This window comes from Mobula hypostoma, chromosome 3 (genome assembly GCF_963921235.1).
Source record: "Mobula hypostoma chromosome 3, sMobHyp1.1, whole genome shotgun sequence".
Taxonomy (NCBI): Eukaryota; Metazoa; Chordata; class Chondrichthyes; order Myliobatiformes; family Myliobatidae; genus Mobula; species Mobula hypostoma.
Genome location: NC_086099.1, coordinates 35,154,190 through 35,174,281, shown reverse-complemented (window position 1 = coordinate 35,174,281; position 20,092 = coordinate 35,154,190). Strand labels below are relative to the sequence as shown.

At 40.2% G+C, this 20,092-nt stretch overlaps 1 protein-coding gene across 1 annotated transcript in view; it reads left to right on the top strand.

Annotated features, from left to right (window-relative positions):
- The first annotated feature begins 10,038 nt into the window (after nucleotides 1–10,038).
- Nucleotides 10,039–20,092, top strand: part of LOC134343934 (atos homolog protein B) — a 37,605-nt gene continuing 27,551 nt past the window's right edge. The window contains exon 1 of the mRNA XM_063042885.1: nucleotides 10,039–10,168. The gene's annotated coding sequence lies outside the window, so the exon portion shown is untranslated. The remainder of the gene's footprint in view (nucleotides 10,169–20,092) is intronic.

Genomic DNA, 20,092 nt, shown 5'->3' with positions numbered 1-20,092 from the left:
CCACCTGCAATCCGTGGCTTCACTGTAACCCAAGTAGGGAGGCTAACAGGTGCTACATCTTGCCTAAGGGTGACCTGGAGGTAGCTGTGGTTAATGGTAACCTCATTACCCAAAGCAAATGCTCCACAGCCGAATGTAGTTTATCCTCATACCCAGGAGAGAATACTTAATGAATACTTCAGTTTAATGTTTACCAGGGGAGGGAATTTGATGAATGTAGCATCAGTGTAGAACAAGACGCAGTAGGATCAATAAGTACTGGAGCCAGATGGAGTATAACCCAAGTGACTGTTGGAAGAGATTGGTAGGTGTGGACAATGATCTTTCAGAACATATTGGCCACTGGAGGAGTACCAGCGGATAAGAGAATAGTGAATGTAGTTTCATTGTTCAAGAAATGTAATTGGGATAATCTTGAGAATTATAGACCAGTGAGTGATGGGCAAACTATTGGAGAGGATTCTAGCAGACAAGATTTACAAACATTAGGAGAAGCATAGCATAGCCCAGAATGGATTTGTGAAAAGCAAGTTGGACCTCAAGCCTGGTTGACTTTTAGTGGGAAATGACAAAATATTTTTGAGATAGAGCAGTGTATATGGTGTAAAATTCCTTACTAAAATCCATATGCAAGGTTCCCTATGGTAGACAGCTTAAGAAAGTCGTAAGGGATCCATGGAAACTTGACTGTACGGATTCTGTATTGGCTTGCCCACAGAAGGCAAATAGAGTGTACTCTGCCTGGAGGTTAGTGACCAGTGGAGATCCATAGCGATCTTGGTGGTTTTTAATAAAGGACTTGGCTGAAGCAGTAGAAGGGTGGGTTAGTAAATTTGCAAATGACACAAAAGATGTTGGTGTTATGGATATTGTAGATGGTTGTCATAATTTACAGTGGGACATAGGACAGGATGCAGAGCTGGGCTGAGAAGTGGTAGATAGAGTTCAGTCTGGAAAAGTCTGAAGTGACACCCATTGGAGGGTTGAACTTGAAGCACCGTACAACATTAATGTCAGAATTCTTAGAAGTATCAAGAACATGAAATGAACAGTCTTTTAAAGTGTGCCCATAGGCTATGGGAACAGTTCAGAGATGTGGCAAGTAAAATTATCCCCTCTGGTTGAGGGGTAATAACTGCTCCTGAATCTGAAGCTCCTCTACCTTTTACCTGATGGCAACAGTAAGAAGAGAGCATGATCTAGGCGGTTGGAGGGGGGTGTCCCTGATGATGGATGCTGCTTACCAGCGACAACACTTTGTGTAGATGTACTCAGTGGTGGGGAGGGTTTTACCCATGGTGGACTCGGCCATACCCACTACTCTTGTAGGATTTTCCATTCAAGGGCATTGGTGTTTCCATAACAGGCTGTGTTGCAGCCAATCGATATACTCTCCACTACACATCTATAGAAATTTGTCGAACTTAGAGGTTCTAAGGAAGTAGAGACATTGCTGTGCTTTCTTTATAATTGCACTCATTTGCTGGGCCCAGAGCCCATTCCTCCGAAATGATAACATCGAGGAATTTTTAACCCTCTCCACCTCTGATCGCCTTGATGAGGACTGGCACATGGACATCCTAGTTTCTTCCTTCTGAAGTAATAATCATCTCCTTGACCTTTCTGACATGGTGAGAGGTGGTTGTTATGGTACCACTCAGCCAGATTTTCAATATCCATCCTCCGATTTATCACCAGCTTTGATTCAGCCAACAATAGTGGTGTCATCAACAAGCTTAAATATGGCATTGGAGCTGTGCTGAACCACACAGTCATAAGTGCAAAGTAAGTAGAGTAGGGGCTAAGCACACAGCCTTGTGGTGCACCTGTGCTGATGGAAATTGTGGAGATGTTCCCAATCTGAACCAAATGGACTCTTACTGCTACTTGAGCAGGTTTCTAACCCCAGTAAATTTTTCACTGTACGTATCCATTCGTCCATGTCTCTAGCTCTAACCAGAGTAGACTAAGGGCTATTTGTTTCCCTTGAAATCCAAATATTTGCTATCGTTTCTGCATTTTGTTCCTAAATGGAACAAATTCTCGTTTGAATCCATTTACTCCAAATAAAAAACATTACAGTGTAAATCTTTGTGAGAGCTACATTTTCCAAGGTTTTGAGAAACATATTTTGAATTCTACCGAGATTATCTCCCACATCTTTCAAACCACATGTTTTATTGAAAGGGAGGAGCAGCATGTGGGAAACTTAGATTAGCTTTCCTTTAAAGGAAAACTTGCGGAAAGACTGATACAATGCATTTTCCTCCATTTCTTCCCCTCCAGCCTCTCGTAGTTAAATCATCTCATTTAGGATGTCCACTCTATCTCGCCCAATGTCGTTATTTAAAAAAAAAACTCCCATCTACAAAAAAGTTTGCAGGTGTTGCCACTAAAAGTGAGCAGTATCTCAAATAATGATGAGTCAGAGTGCAGGAGGGAGATAAGGAGCCTGGTGTTACGACACGACAACAGCCTTTTCAATGTCAGCAAATTAAAAGCTGGTCATTGACTTCAGGAAGGGGTTGGTTTATTACATATTTTGTCACTCATATTTTCTGACAATCTGAAAAGTTAACTCAACCAGATGATTTTCAAGATTTGTGATCTATAATACCTAGGGATTAAGCTGGTGGCTGTTTTCAAACTTTCTGTATCTCCCTCTAGAAAGGAGGATGCTATTTAAGCCAAGAAGCTGATTCACCAATTCATCTTGATGGCCTTGTCTTGATTCCATGATTTAGTTACTAGATGGATTTAATTTTAACACTTAAGTGATCTTGTTGGGCCGAAGGCCTGTTTCTGTTCTGCACTTTTCTATGACTCTATGATTCAGTATTTAAAATCTTTTGGATTTGGACTGCCATATTTTAACTGTCTTTCATATGATTAAATGCTTCCTGCATTTCTTTGAATTGGCATAATTCTGTTACAATTAACATTTTAAAGATTTCATTTAGATAATCTCTTAATCATCTCAACTCTCTGGAATATAACCAAAGTGAAGTGAATAATTAAACCAGTGTTTAAACTGTAAAGTTCTAGTGAATATTCCTCCTTACAGGAGTGCGACATACCTCCAGTGAATATTCCTCCTTACACAAGAGCCGCATACCTCCACTGCCAAAATATTGTTCTCGCAGATTTTTATGCAAAACTGAATTCATTTCTTATGTTGGGATCTTTCAATTGTTTTAGGCAACTGAATCGTCACTTAATACTTAAATTGCAACCTTCTCCTGATGAGTATGTTGATCACACCGTATTTGTGTGCAGGCTTTAGTCAGTTTGTGTATTCAGTCTCCTAATTTAAGTGATGCTGCCTGACAGTATTTCCAACATTTTCTATTTTATTTCAGACTTCTAGCACCTGCACTTTCTTTCATATGGTTCAAGAACAATGAATGATAACAGGCTAGAACAAGAGGATGAGCAAAGCCATTTAAATATGTAAAAATCAAATACTGTAGATTAAATCTGAAATACAAATAGAAAACACTGGAAGCACTCAGTCAGGCAGCATCTGTGGAAAGAGAAATGGAGTTAATGTTTCAGGACAAGTATCCTTCATCAGAATGACATCATACTCTGTCATATTTTAATTCCTGTCTGATAACTTTATTTGCTAGTGCAGACTTGAAGATTTCAAAATTGATTGTTAGGGCTCAGCATAATTGTATGTAAACTCTTTTGGATAAAGTGAAGGTATTCTAAGAAGCAGAATAACGCTATGTAAATCTAAATTGAAGCTCTTAAGAGCCAACTTTAAAAAAAATTAATACGGAACTGAATTTAAAAATCACATACATGCAATATCAATTCTTCATTTTAAATATGTATGCCTTAATGGTGTTTGTTATTTAGATGTTATATTGTACTTGATCAAACAGATTATGATCTTGAAAATGTATCAAATGAAACTAAGTAACAGGAAGTAGTAGTAAAAGTAGTGAATGATAAAAAAGATTAAATGAAAAATATTGAAAAAACAGTATTTTTCAGAATTAAGTTAATTAACACTTCAGAGATTTTGCTTGTATTTCAGGAGCAGATAAAGGTTGGGGCTGGAGAAGTGGGAGCAGTTAGATATGGGGAGGGGGTTGTGTGCAGCACAGGAAAGCCAACCCTGTAGATTTAGCATTATTAAGGCTGAGGTGATTTTAGTTTTATTCAAAGGTTTATTAATATGGTAAATTTCTAAACTAGCAGTAAAGAAAAGTTGTTGTGTTCTTTAAATGACTCTGCTTTTGATAATTTTATTTGATTACTTTAGTGGGTTCTACATTTTTCAGCAATTACTAACGGATAATGTAATCCTTCCAAAGTGAAATGTTCTGTCTTTAACATGTGTATAATCCAGGCCAGCTGGTGGCCTAGTGCAGTGGTCCCCAACCACCAGGCCGCGGACTGGTACCAGGCCACAAAGCATGTGCTACCAGGTTGCGAGGAAACGATATGATTTGGCGATATGAGACGATATGAGTCAGCTGCACCTTTCCTCGTTCTCTGTCACACACTGTTGAACTTGAGATAACCTACCAAATCATACCAAATAACACATAAAACCTAAAATAACACTAACATATAGTAAAAGCAGGAATGATATGATAAGTACACAGCCTATAGAAAGTAGAAATAATGTATGTACAATGTAGTTTCACTTAACAGAATCGGGAAGATTAAGCCAAAACCGATTTGTAGAAAAAAAAATTGACATGTACACGCATGTGCACGTCATGTATGCGCATGTCATGCATGCGCACACAGATGCCGGCGCAAGGCTTCATGGTCATGGTAGTCTTTCTCTGGGTAAACACAAGTGTCCCGTATTTGATTGCTACTTTTGTCCCTTATTTGGGAGTGAGAAAGTTGGCAACTCTACTTGAACACCCTCCCCGCACCCCCCCCCCCCGTCAGCTGGTCCGCAAGAATATTGTCAATATTAAACTGGTCTGCAGTACAAAAAAGGTTGGGGACCCCTGGTGTAGTGGCATCAGCGCTGGACTTCGGGGTGAGAGGTCCTGAGTTCAATTCCAGCCGGCACACTTGCACGCTCTCCATCTGCGCTGGGTTAAGAGTTGGTGATCTCTTTTTTAAAAAAAACTTACCCAACAGAAGGCAATGGCAAACCACTGCTGTAACTTGCCTCATACACAATTTCCCAATACGTCAGAGTGGCGTGGATGGAAATCGCCCGCTAACCAGAAAATCCGGATGCAACATACTGAAGCACCTTCAATAACTCCAGAAGACCGAAGTTGGGTAAAATACTGAAATGATTTTATTCGCTGTACAATACGACCTCCATGGTGAGTGTCTGCCCCCGGACTGAGGGGGAGGGGCAAGGCGAAATCACCTTTATTCATGAACTGTGGGAGGAGCCACAGGGGCAGTCAGCAGAGGGGCGTGTCCGGACAGTTAACCCAGTTACAACATATGTGGTTTACCACACATACCTTTCTTATAATCCAGGTACCCTCTCTGTACTACTGCATTTATTGTCATATAACATGTTGCTCTCAGTTAAGAAAGTCAGCAGAGGTTCTGTTTGTTTTGGTAAAAATTATCCACACTGTATGACTACTCAGTTATCTCCTTATTTTCACTTAAAATGAAACATTTCATGTGTATGCAGTGAACAAAATGACTATTTCATCTCTGACAATCAAAATAATAAAGTGAGATATATCTGAAAAATGTGAACAATACTCATTTCAAGATAGCCTCTCAAGATTTTTTTCTTTAAAATGTTCTACAAAGACCTTTGATCCAACCGATTATAAAATTCCGATTTATAATTTCAGATCACTCTTGCAGCACTTGAGAGCGCCTGATTGTCTGATGCCAGACTGACTCGTGTATGTATGCCAGATCTAAACCATCTGGAGACTACTTCATCAAATTTAGATAGATTATAAAATGCTATCATGAGGAGATTTTCATCACCTTTGGAAGGCATGGTGCTGAACCTTAGATGAGAGTATAATTGAATTCATGTGGACCTTTCAGGGAACATGTCCATTTCACATATTGGTATGACATTGTATCTTCAAGTGGAATAAAAGTTTTCTGGCATCATTAGAATTCTTCACAAATTTATTGGTTCTCCTACTGAAAATCATTATCTTGTGTATGTAAATTGAGTCTTTGAAGTCAAGGGCAAATGTTTTTATGAGGTTGTTTCAAAAGTTCTTTTACCACATAATTTTTCAACTGAGCTGTAAATAACTCTTTCACAATCTGAAACTATAATTCCATGAATCTTGTGTATTAAACTGTAAATATAAGAAAACTAAAATAGAATCACTTTATTTTTCCTCCAGTATTCTCGGGTGCTGCTGGCATTTCAGTGGAGAAAAAGTCATACCCATTTAAGCAAATTGCATGTTCCAGTGATGGTGGAAGTTGCTCTGCAACCATCTAGTATCTATCGTTGTGAAGATGGATTTGCCAATGTAGCTGATAGCACTAAAACTATTTGGAATTTATTGTACCAAGAAAGTCGTGTGGCACAGCCTACGTTCAGACAAGGCAATCATCAGAATGTTGTAATGGTAAGTTTAACCAGGCAACTGAGTTGTTTAACCTGAACTGTGATGAGATTATGAGAAGTCATCAAGCTCTGCTTTTTCTCCAAGCATGTTTGCTTCACCTGCTAAGCACTCCTGTTTCATTTTCAGATTTTCAATAGTAGTGGATATCCATAATTTCTGTTTGACTTTTCCTCTGCTTCATTGACAACTTCTATTCCTGTCACTCATCTACTGAATGTTCCATCACCTCAGTCCTTTCTCATCTTTATCTTTTACCCTTCAGGAAAACATTGGCCCCAAACGTTCACTCTTTTTTTCTTTTAAAAGATTCTCATGTGTTGGATGTAGATTTGTCTGTAATTAGCTGCTCTGTTTATTTTTGCCAAAATTTGCCTTATGGCACTGAGATTGAACGTTCACTGCACGATTTGAATTTCCATACCTATTATTTTTCATAATTACAAAGAATCATGGTGCCACAACAACAATCCCTCATTCAATGTCAGCTGATTATCAACGACAGGAGAATGGAAGTGGAGAGGGTTAACAGCTTTAAATTCCTTGGTGTTGACCTATCAGAGGATCTGTCCCAGGACCAACACTTAAGTGCCGTTACAGAGAAGGCACGATTGCCCCCTGCTTTCTTAGAAGTTTTCAGAAAATTGCTGTGTCACCAAAATCTTTGACAAACTTCTATGAATACAGAGTGGAGAGTATTTTTAACTGGTTGCATCACAGCCTAGTATGGAAACACCTATGCCCAGGAGTGGAAGAGGCTGCAGAGAGTGGGCATGAAGTAAGGAAACCTGAGGTCCCATACCTCCAGATTCAGGAACAGTTATTAGCCTACAACCATCAGGCTACTGAGCCAGCGTGGAGAACCACTCTGAATTCGATGACCTACAGATCCATTTTTCCAATTCACGTTTTCAATATTATTTGCAGTTTGTCGTCTTTTGCACATTGGTTGTCGGTCTTTGTCTAAGTATGCTTTATCATAACACTTTTTTTTTATGGAAATGTCTGCAAGAAAATGAACCTCAAGGTAGCATGTGGTAATATACGTACCTACTTTAATAATAGATTTACTCTGAGCTGTGAATCTTACAGAGATGCAATCACTATCCCCAAAATCTCTCCCACAGATATATTACAGTATCTACTTGTCCAGTATCACATTATAATAGTCTAAAATACTTTTTGTTAAATAAAGTGCTTTTAAATACTTTTTTCAATATCAGCCATTGCAATTAATTTTAAAAGTTTTTACTTTAAAAGTATCTATATAAAAGGACAAAATGACAATCCAAGAGTGTAGGTGTTTGAAATCCAGAACAGAATGGAAAATGGGGAAAAAAAAACTCAACAGGTCAGGCAGAAGAAAACAGCTAGTAGTTTGGGTCAATGAAAATCCATTAAAATATCACTGGGCAATGTGAAATTGGGAACAATTGAATAGCTCCAGTTTAAAAACTAGAAGGGTGACTTTTTATCCTGAAAATTCTATGGAGTAATGGGGAAAAATGACAAATTATTTTAACGCAAACAACAGGAATTCTGCAGACGCTGGAAGTTCAAGCAACACACATCAAAGTTGCTGGTGAACGCAGCAGGCCAGGCAGCATCTCTAGGAAGAGGTACAGTCGACGTTTCAGGCCGAGACCCTTCGTCATCTCGGCCTGAAACGTCGACTGTACCTCTTCCTAGAGATGCTGCCTGGCCTGCTGCGTTCACCAGCAACATTGAAATTATTTTAACTTTTCCTTTGTTTTTAAGCTTTCAAAGAAGATTATTCTGTTAGGAATTAATCCAGTTGAGCTAATGGTGAATATGAGCTAGACTAAACTGTCCATTTCCACAGTGTATTGATTAATAAAAATGTAATTATTTGCAGAGTATTCATCTTATTTTTGCTGTCTTCTAAGATCCTGGCCCTGAGCTGAGTTTCAAATTCTATATGCTGCCCAGAAGAGAAAACCGCTTGCATCACTTTTCTTAGCAAGTGGGATTAAGGAAAATCCCAAGGCATGTTACAAAAGCAAGAGTGCAGCTAGTTAGGGATAAGGAGCACTCAAGGATAAAGGAAGGAATTTATGCCTGGATCCAGGGGAAGGGGTAAGGTACTAAATGAGCACTTTCCATTAATATTCAAAGAAGATAGTGAGATCATTGTGGGGTATGTTAATATTCAAGGACATACTGCTACCAAGAAGGTGGTGCTGTTTTATCTTTAGGCTGTGATGGGAGCTATTCCAGGTTATTGCAAGAAGCAAGAGGGAAGATTGGGCCTTGACAGAGATATTTCTATCTTTTGTAACTGCACATAAGGACAAAGGCTGGAGAAAAGCCAATGTTCTTCCTTTTAAGAAGGGCAATGGGAATAATCTAGCAAATTATAGACCAGTAAGCCTTACAACAGTGGTAGGAAAGCTACTTGAAAGGATTCGTATGGATAGAATATAGTTGCATTTTGGAAAGCGTGGGCTTATTAGGGATAATCAGCTTTGTGTGGGGCAGGCCATGCTTTATGAATTTGGTTGAGTTTCATGAGGAGGTCACAAAGATGACTGAGAGTACGGTAATTGATGTTGTCTGCATGGAATTTAATGTTTTTGGTAAGGTCACAGATATTGGGCTGATCCAAAAGATTAAGATACATGGAGTCCAGTGAGATTTGACAAATCAGATTCAGAACTGGCCTTGCAATGGAAGACAGAGGGAAGTGGCAGAATAGTATTTCTAAACCCAGCCATCATCTGTAGGCATCACCATCTGTAGGGATCAGTGCTGTGACCTTTGCCTGTGATGTATACAAATGATTTGAATAAAACTGTAGATGAGTCAATTTGCAGATGACATGAAAAAGGGTTAAGAGTTATGGTAAAGGTTGTCAAATGATGTAGCAAGATAAGTCAGTTACATGTATGGGAGCAGAAATAGCAGATGAAGCTGAATACAGGAAGTGTGAGGTATCACACTTTTGAGAGCTCAGATGTTAAGGGAAAGTATAAAGTAAATGCAGGTTCAGATTCATTTATTTATCTTGTGTATCTTGGGAGCATTGGTAGACAGAGAAATCTTGTGGTGCAAGTCAAAACTCCCTGAAAGTGGCAAGTCGGGTGTAGGGTGGTGAAGGTGATGTACAGCCTGAAGCAACTACCTGCATTGGTCGGGGTGTTGAGTATAACAGTTGGGAAGTCATATTACGGCATAGATTAAAGATGAAGGGGGGTTCAGTTTAAAGGAGATGTGAGAAACAAGTTTCATTTTACAGAGTGGTAGATTCTTGGAGTGTGCTGCCAGCGGGGATGGTAGAAGCTGTGGTGTTTAAGACCATTTAGACAGGCAGATTAACAAGCAGCAAATAGAGCGATTGTGGATAATGTGCAAACAAATAGGGGTTAGTTTATTTTGGCACACAAATAAAAGTTCTTTGTCCTGATGAAGGGCCTCGGCCCAAAACATCATCTGTTTATTCCTCTCCATAGATGCTGCTTGACCTGCAGAGTTCCTCCAGCATTTTGTGTGTGTTACTCTGGATTTCCAGGCATTTGCAGAATCGATAGGAAGAGGTACAGTCGACGTTTCGGGCCGAGACAACCTTCCCACCAATCTCTCTCCTGGCACTTATCCTTGTAAGCGGAACAAATGCTACACATGCCCTTACACTTCCTCCCTCACCACCATTCAGGGCCCCAGACAGTCCTTCCAGGTGAGGCAACACTTCACCTGTGAGTCGGCAGGGGTGATATACTGCATTTGGTGCTCCCAATGCGGCCATCTATATATTGGTGAGACCCAACGCAGGCTGGGAGACCGTTTCGCTGAACACCTACGCTCTGTCCGCCAGAGAAAGCAGGATCTCCCAGTGGCCACACATTTTAATTCCTGGTCCCATTCCTATTCTGATATGTCTATCCACGGCCTCCTCTACTGTCAAGATGAAGCCACACTCAGGTTAGAGGAACAACACCTTATATTCCGTCTGGGTAGCCTTCAACCTGATATGCATGAACATTGAATTCTGTAACTTCTGCTAATGCTCCACCTCCCCTTCGTACCCCATCCCTTATTTATTTTTATTTTTTTTCTCGCTCTTTTTTTCTCCCTCTGTCCCTCTCACAATAACTCCTTGCCCATCCTCTGGGCTCCCCTCCCCTTTCTTTCTCCCTAGGCCTCACGTCCCATGATCCTCTCCCTTCTCCAGCCTCGTATCCCTTTTGCCAATCAACTTTCCAGCTCTTAGCTCCATCCTTCCCCCTCTTCTCCTATCATTTCGGATCTGCCCCTCCCCCTCCCACTTTCAAATCTCTTACTATCTCTTCTTTCATTTAGTCCTGACGAAGGGTTTCGGCCCAAAATGTCAACTGTACCTCTTCCTATGGATGCTGCCTGGCCTGCTGCGTTCACCAGCATTTTTTATGTGTGTTGCTTGAATTTCCAGCATCTGCAGATTTCCTCGTGTTTGCAGATTCTCTTGTGTTTATTTTGGCATCTTTGTTGGCACAGGTATCATGACTCAGTGACGTCTATTCCTCTGCTCTTCGCTTTAGTGTTTTCACCCCACCACCCTGTATTGGCTTTGTAGTCTCCACACATTAATATGCTTTCTTAGCTAACAAATGGAACACAATACATGACATCTAAATTTCCAAAATGGATGGCAGCCATATCTTAAGATTAGTATCTTTCTATCCTGCATGGCATTGAGCTTGTAAGCTAACAACTTTTTCTCCTAGCTTGACAACTTGCACTGAGGTATAATGTGTCACTCTGTGAATCATGATACCCAGTCGACTAAGGGTCTGTAATATGTTCAGTGGACCAGCTGTTCATTTAACTATCAGTTCTGTAAATTTTAATGTATTTTCATGTAATCTGCTCTAGCCCAAGAATCAACCTTAACATTTCTTATCCTTAACGCTTTCCCTTCCCTAGCCACCATACTAATGACCATCTTCCACTGCTTAACAATGGCTACAATTTTTGGAAATTCATGGCTTGGTCATTTCACCTTTACAAATTCTTTTCCAAATGTGATGTATGTTCAAAATTATTTTTGTTTAAAGGGTTTCATTCATTATTTCAAAGCTACTTGGAGCTTTTTTTTTTGCCTTAGAGACATAGAATATAGGTGCAGGAGTAGACCATTCGGCCCTTCGAGCCTGCACCGCCATTCAGTATGATCATGGCTGATCATCCAACTCAGAACCCTGTACCTGCCTTCTCTCCATACCCCCTGATCCCTTTAGCCACAAGGGCCATATCTAACTCCCTCTTAAATATAGCCAATGAACTGGCCTCAACTGTTTCCTGTGGCAGAGAATTCCACAGATTCACCACTCTCTGTGTGAAGAAGTTTTTCCTCATCTCGGTCCTAAAAGGCTTCCCCTTTATCCTCAAGCTGTGACCCCTTAATTGAAATACCCTGGGACATGTGCAAAGTTGAAAGTGCTATGTAAATTCAAGCTGCTGAACAGTATTTTTAGAACTTTTAGTGGAGTGGGGGATGGTAGGAAACTTTATCTGAATGATATTGTAAATGAATTTACTTTAAATATTTGAAGGATTTCAGTTCATAGGTTAGATCTGGTGTTGTGTTTTGCCAGTGAGGCATTTAAACTTCATTTAACTTTCTTTGCATGCCTGTTGTTCTCTCCAATTTAGACAAGGAGCCTTAAAAGGCACTTAATCACAGCCTTTGCCACAGAGTTCCAGAAATAGAAGTTATTAGTCAGCTGGAAACCAATTCCAGTATCAATTTAAATCTAAATGTGCCATTGTTGATTAACTGGACACTGTCAAATTGTGCAAAAGTACTGCAGTTGTCTTTTAGTTCCAAATCCGTTTGCATTATCAGTACCACATGGAGAAAATAAAAGCAAGCCAAGCACTTTTTTTCCCCTAAATTGGTGAAAGGCCAAAGAAGACTAAACTTTTTTTCAGCTTCACTTGCTCTCAAATTACAATTTGCTGGATATTGCTGCTAATGATGGGAGGACATGCTGTCAATCTTCTGTTTATTGGCTTTTGCTGTTATTTTGGTTGATTAATTTATTCATCAATGGATTCTGTTTATTTTATTGGTTCGTTTCCTACTTGCGTAGATGCTCAACAATTTAACCCTTAAAAATACAAACTTTTTTCTCTTTTTCTAAGTATGAAGTTTCATGTACTTTTTGGGTACAGATGAGAATCAGTGTTTTGTTCTGTTTCTAGTTCATAACTGTAAAAGTACAGTGGGATTTGACAGTACCTTAGTTTAATGTAGTGGCATTCCTGAGTGACTGATGTCCAAATTGGTGCTCTTCCTAAATTCTGGTTGCATGATGTGGTGCATTTTTAACATTCTGTTGCTATTTTAGGCCTCTTGAATCTCACATCTCTTCCCTAACAGATTATAATGCTCGATTTAGAATGCAGTTAGTCTTTTTTTAAATTCTTTTTGAAATATTCAGCTATTTTTGCTCTCTCAATCATTTTCTTTGTCTTCTAAAATGCTTGAAAAATCAGCTAAATAAAATATTATGTTTGGGATCAGAAATTGCAGAACAAGTGAAATAGATGTTTATAAAGTACTACATTGTAATGCCCCTTTTTCTCTTAAAATGTGAAACAATTTGATTTACAGGGAAATGAGTGATCTAAGTTTCACTGTAATGCTGGAAGAAGGGAAAATGGTTCTGAAAAGCTTATCATTAAAATTAATCACTAATTGTGAGATATTTGGCTAAAATGGGCAAAATCCTATTTCACTAAGGAATGTGTGTACTTGGTGCAGGCAATATTGACTTCTCAGAAAAAAGAAAGATTAATGGCATTTTTTTGTGCTTAGTATTTTCTAGCATTTGAAGTTCATTCGGTTTTTGCATGTAAGTCTCTCGCCCTTTGAAGAACAGTACAGTGGTGGAACAGGCCCTTTGACTAATGATGTTTGTGCCAACTATAATGCCAATTTAGATTGCTCATCTATGTGCCTAAAGATTATATTCCTCAATTCCCTGCCCACTTGTGTAACTGTCCAAATGCCTCTTAATTATCTTTGCAGATTTTACTTTGTTCAACTGTTTTTAAAAAAATGCTGTTAGGTTATAGTGTGGCAATTTTTCCCCTTTTTAATGCAAAAGGGAAGAAGTGCATGATTTTTTTCGAGAAATTTCAAAATACTTTAAAACTCATACCTAGTACCGGGAATAGTCACTTGTGCAAAAGACACAGTTAGCTAATCTTTCTGGTGTGAGTCAGCGCAAACAATCTATTTCAGGAAAGTTATCATCACCATAATTGCAAATGTAGTGGAGAGCATAGTTTAAATTGTATACTGAAAGTAATTTTTGCTTCAAATTGCATTTTAAAGAATTGATTTGGTACTATTATGGCAATACAATTATGAGTTTTGAGACTTGTGATATCCTATAATCACTGGGAATTATGGCTAAATATGTATTTATAAAACAATTGAAAATAAAAGTGCAACTGTAAGACCCTAAGAAATACAGTAAGCCATTAAGCCCGTTGAGTTTGCTCTGCCATGCTATTATGGCTGATTTAGTATCCTCAACCCTATTCTCCTGCCTTCTCTCTGTAACCATAGGTGCTCTTTTAATAATCAAGAACCTATCAACCTCCACTTTAACTGTACCGTATGACTTGGCTTCCCCAGCCGTCTGTGGCAATAAATTTCACAGATTCATCCTTCTCTGGCTAAAGAAATTCCTCCTCATGTATGTTCTAAATGAATGTCCTTTTATTTTGAGGCTATGCCATCCGGTCCTGGACTCCCCCACTATTGGAAATGTCCTCTCCATTGCCATTGTATTCAGGCCTTTCAATATTTGATGGGTTTCAATGGGATTGCCCCCGTTCTTCTGAATTCCAGTGAATATAGGGCGAGAGCCATCAAACCCTCTTCATATGACAAGCCATTCAATCCTGGAATCATTTTCTTAAACCCCCTATAAACTATTTCCAGTTTCAGCATGTCCTTTCTAAAATGATGGGCCCAAAATTGTTCACAGTACTCCCAAGTGAGGCCTCACCAGTGCTTTATAAAATCTCAACATTCTATCCTTGTTTTTATATTCTAGTCCACTTGAAATTAATGATAACTTCACATTTGCCTTCCTTACCAAAGACTCGACCTGCAAATTAACCTTTACGGAATCCTGCACAAGGATTCCAAAGTCCCTTTGCACCTTTTTTTTGTTTTTTTTTCTCCATTTAGAAAATAGTCAATCCTTTCATTTCATCTCCCAAAGTGCATGACCATACATTTCCCTACGCTGTATTCTTCTTCTAATCTGTCTAATTCCTTTTGTAGCCTCTCTGCTTCCTCAGAACTACCTATCCCTCCACCTATCTTCATATCATCTGAAAACTTTGCAAGAAAGTCATCAATTCCATCAGCCAAATTGACATAAAACATAAAAAGAATCATTGCCGACACAGACCCCTGTGGAACACCACTAGTCAGTGGCAGCCAACCACTGCTTTATCTGTGCTGGAATATTTCTTGTAATACCATGGGCTCGTACCTTGTTAAGCAGCCTCATGTGGCATCTTGTCAAAGGCCTTCTGAAAATCCAAGTACACAACATCAACCAATTCTCCTTTGTCTATCCTGCCTGTTATTTCTTCAAATAGTTCCAACAGATTTATCAGGGAAGATTTTCTCTTGAGGAAACCATGCTAAGGCCTATTTTATCAAGTGCCTCCAAGTTCTCTGAGACCTCTCCGTTAATAATCAACTCCAACATCTACACAACCATTGAGGTCAGACTAACTGGCCTATAGTTTCCTTTCTTCTGCCTCTCTCCCTTCTTGAAGAGTGGTGTGATATTTGCAATTTTCCAGTATTCTGGAACTATTCCAGAATCTAGTGATTCTTGAAAGATCATTACTGATACCTCCACAACCTCTTCAGCCACCTCTTTCAGAACTCTGGGGTGTACCCCATCTGGTCCAGGTGACCTATCTACCTTCAGACCTTTTAGTTTCCCAAGAACCTTCTCTCTAGTAATGGCAACGCAACTTCACACACTTCATGACACCTGACACCTGGAACTTCCACCATACTGCTAGTGTCTTCCACAGTGAAGACTGGTGCAAAATACTTATTCAGTTCATCTGCCGTTTCCTTGTTCCCCATTTCTACCACCCCAACATCATTTTCCTGTGGTCCAATATCTCCTCTTGCCTCTCTTTTACACTTCATGTAATTTGTAAGCCACATCCTTACTACTGTTTAGGGGTCTGTGCGCAACTCCCATCAGGGTCTTTTTTATCATTGCAGTTCTTTAGCTCTATCCACAATGATTCAACACCTTCTGACCCTATGTCACCTCTTTCTAATGACTTGATATCATGTTTTATCAACAGAGCAACACCACCCCCTTATTGCATTCTTGCCTGTCCTTTTGATGTAATGTGTATCTTTGGACATCGAGCTTCCAGCTATAATCTTCTTTCAGCCATGATGCAGTGATGCCTACAGCACTGTGCTACAGTGTAACTTAGTCCATACCTTCAGTCCTGTATTCACCCTTTTCAATTTTCTCTGCCGTTTACACTACAACTCATCCACTTGACTGCAATTTTGGCCCATCAACAGCCTCTCCTTACCACACATTGTCTCTAAGTCAGCTACCTCAACTTCAACAGTATCATCCGCCTTTCCTATGATACTTCTTGCATTGGGCTATGCCCAATGTTGCCCTGATGTCAAATATAGTTATTTTCAGCAGGTGGAATTAATTGAGTTCTGAAATAACAATATCATATTTTAGAGCAATTCTCATGCTGAATGGAGAATGTTGGATATGCACAGCATTTATGGGAAAGAGAAAAGCAATTAGTAGTTGAGATCAATGATCAATCAGAACTCGGAAATGTTAGAAATAATTTAGAGACCAGGGGGAACTCAATTACGCAATTGTTGATGCTGCAAGCTAAAAGAGGGTGGCAAAAGCTAGTAAATAATATAATCTATGTCTGGAGAAGGTGGAGGAAGGAGGAAATGAATGAAATCCCAAATGCCGTAAGGAAGAGGGGCAAATGAATAATGCATGAAAAGTGAATAGAAGACTTGGCAGATTATCTAATTTTTTTTTCTGATTTTAAAGTTAATGTTGAGCTTTTAAAGCTGGGATGTGCCAAGTTGCAAGATGAAGTTCTGTTTCTTGAAGCTTTGGAGCAATGTAGAAGGTTAGAGACAAATCAGAGTGCTTTGGAAGAGAGATGGTAGGTAACCAGAGGTTCTGGGTTGCTCTTGTGGACTGAACAAAACATAACCGCTTTGCCAAGCACACTGCTGATAACACCATTTCATTAACACAAACTGCAGTTAATAACTTGGAAGAAATGAAAGTAAATCACTGCTTCCTCTGGAAAGTATGTTTGGGCTCTGGTCATCAAAGAGGTAAAAAGATTGGTGTGGCATCTGTTGCATTCTCATGAGAAAATGCTGTAAGAAGAGGATGTATTATTGTTGGAGATGGAAGAATGAAGAAGAATATCACAGCGGGAAAACAGTCCTTTGGAATGTTGTGTTGGGAGAGGAAGATTTGTTGATTGTATCATCACCTTGAAGGCAGAAGAAGTTACAGATATTTCACTGAATATATTGGAAGGTGTGGAAGTAAATCATGCTTGTTCAGATTGGGTAGAGAAGTGGTGAGAAAAAGAAGATGTAATTGAGATCATTGCCAACTATGGTGAAGAGGAAACTGCAAATGGGAAAACAGGAAGCCTTATTGCAAACAAAAAGTGAGAAGTAGTCCTTCAAAACTGGGGGGTAGCAGTAGGGGGAATGAAATAGTCAAAGTAGCTTTGGGAGTCTGCGGACTGAGATGTTTGAGTGAATTCCAAATCAAACATTGAGTAGGTTATTGGTAGGCAAGCTCTGTTTGACAATGTTGTGTACACATTTCACCATTTTGCTGCCATCAGATTATTACATCAACTTGTTGGTAGTTGAGAGATGTTTGGATAATAATTAACCAGAATGGCATTTTCCTACTTTTATTGGTTTTATCGACTGGATGTACTTGAGTAATTTTTGCCTTGTTGGATAGATGCTTGGCTGGAGCTGTCTAACTCCGAGTGTACTAAAAAAAAAAAAAAAAAAAAAAAAAGTATTAAGGGATATCGGAATCAGAATCGAGTTTAATATCACTGGCATACATCATGGAATTTGTTGTTTTGTCCCACTGTATTTTGCAATACATAATACAAAAAAAACTATGAATTACAATAAGAAAATTAAAAGGAAACACATGGATGAACCAAGAGATTCATAGTTGGTTGAGGGCTAGATCTGTGGCATTCAAGACAAGTGATCTAGAACTACAAGTCCAGCTATGAGCTATGAACTATGGAAAACTATCCTAAGAGTGGTGGGGGGGGGGAGGAAAATAAAAAATAATTGAGGTTAGAGACAGAATCAGATGCACAGCAACTTTGGCAGGGTTTGCAGGCCATTGCTTCCTACACAGCAAAACTGAACATCAGGAATGGCAGGGATGCTTCACTCCCTAATGAGCTCAACACTTTTTATGCACGCTTTGAAAGGGATAATAAAACTACACCTGTGCAAATCCCCGCAGCATCTTGTGATCTGTCTTAGAGGCCAACATCAGAGTATCTTTCATGAGAGTGAAGCCTCGCAAGGCATCAGCCCTGATGGTGTATTTGATAGGGCTCTAAAAACCAGTACCAACCAACTAGCAGGAGTGTTCAAGCACAACTTCAGTCTCTCACTGCTGCAGTGTTTGCAGTGTCCGAGAAGAGAAGGGTCAGTGGCCCTCACATTTACTGTGCTTTGAGAGGTTGGTCATGGCTAGAATCTACTCCTGCCTAAACAAGGACCTGGACCCGCTGCAATTTGTCCATCACCACAATAGGGCTACAGCGGATGCAATCTCACTGGCTCTCCACTTGGCATTGGATCACCTGGGTAATAGTAATACTTGTATCAGGCTGCTGTTTATTGACGACAGCTCAGCATTCAACACTATCATGTACCCTCAGTTCTAATCAAAAAGCCCCAAAACCTGGGCCTCTGTACTTTTCTCTGCAATTGGATCCTTGACTTCCTCACCAGGAGACCTCAGTCGGTGCAGATTGGAAATAATATTTCCTCCTTGCTGACAATAAACAGTGGCACACCACAAGGATATGTACTCAGCCCAGTGCTCTGTTCCACTCTACTCTACACCCACAACTATTGTTGGCAGAACTTCAAGTGGAGACAAGGAGGCGAACAGGAAAGAGATCAGCTGGTTGAGTGGTTTCACAACAAAAACATTGCACTCAACATCAGTAAGACCAAGAAATTAATTTTAGACTTAAGGAAGGGGAGGTCAAGGGACACAATAAAGGATCAGAAGTGGAAAGAGATGTTGACACCTGGGAACTTGAAAGTGCTCACTCTTTCCACTTCTGATACCTCAATGAGGACTGGTGTCATGGCTGAAGTTGCAGCAGGATGTTGAACGTGTACTCACAGCCTTAGCCTTAGTGGGCTGAAACAAGCTCTACTCACATACTTTAAAAAGGCAAACACGAAATCTGCGGATGCTGGAATTTCAAGCAACACACATAAAAGTTGCTGGTGAACGCAGCAGGTCAGGCAGCATCTCTTGAAAGAGGTACAGTCGACATTTCGGGCCGAGACCCTTCATCAGTACTAACTGAAAGAAGAGATGGTAAGAGGTTTGAAAGAGGGAGGGGGAGATCCAAAACGATAGGAGAAGACAGGAGGGGAAGGGATAGAGCCAAGAGTTGGACAGTTGATTGGCAAAAGGGATATGAGAGAATAATGAGACGGGAGGCCAAGGGAGAAGGAAAGGGGGGGTGGGGGAAGACCAGAAGATGGGCAAGGAGTATAGTGAGAGGGACAGAGGGAGAAAAAGGAGAGAGAGAGAGAATATATATATAAAAAATAATAATAAATAAATAACGGATGAGGTATGAGGGGGGAACTCCTGATACAGCCTTCTATATATTGGCGAGACCCAACGCAGACTGGGAGACCATTTTGCTGAACACTTATGCTCTTTCCGCTAGAGAAAGCAGGATCTCCCAGTGGCCACACATTTTAATTCCACGTCCCATTCACATTCTAATATGTCTATCCACGGCCTTCTCTACTGTAAAGATGAAGCCACACTCAGGTTGGAGGAACAACACCTTATATTCCGTCTGGGTAGCCTCCAACCTGACGGCATGAACATTGACTTCTCTGACTTCTGCTAATGTCCCACCTCCTCCTCGTACCCCATCCGATATATATTTTTTCTCTCTCTCTCCTCTCCCTCTCTCCCCTCTCTCCCCTCTCTCCCCTCTCTCCCCTCTCTCCCCTCTCTCCCCTCTCTCCCCTCTCTCCCCTCTCTCCCTCTCTCCCTCTCTCCCCTCTCTCCCCTCTCTCCCCTCTCTCCCCTCTCTCCCTCTCTCCCCTCTCTCCCTCTCTCTCCCTCTCTCCCCTCTCTCCCCTCTCTCCCCTCTCTCCCCTCTCTCCCCTCTCTCCCCTCTCCCCTCTCTCCCCTCTCTCCCCTCTCTCC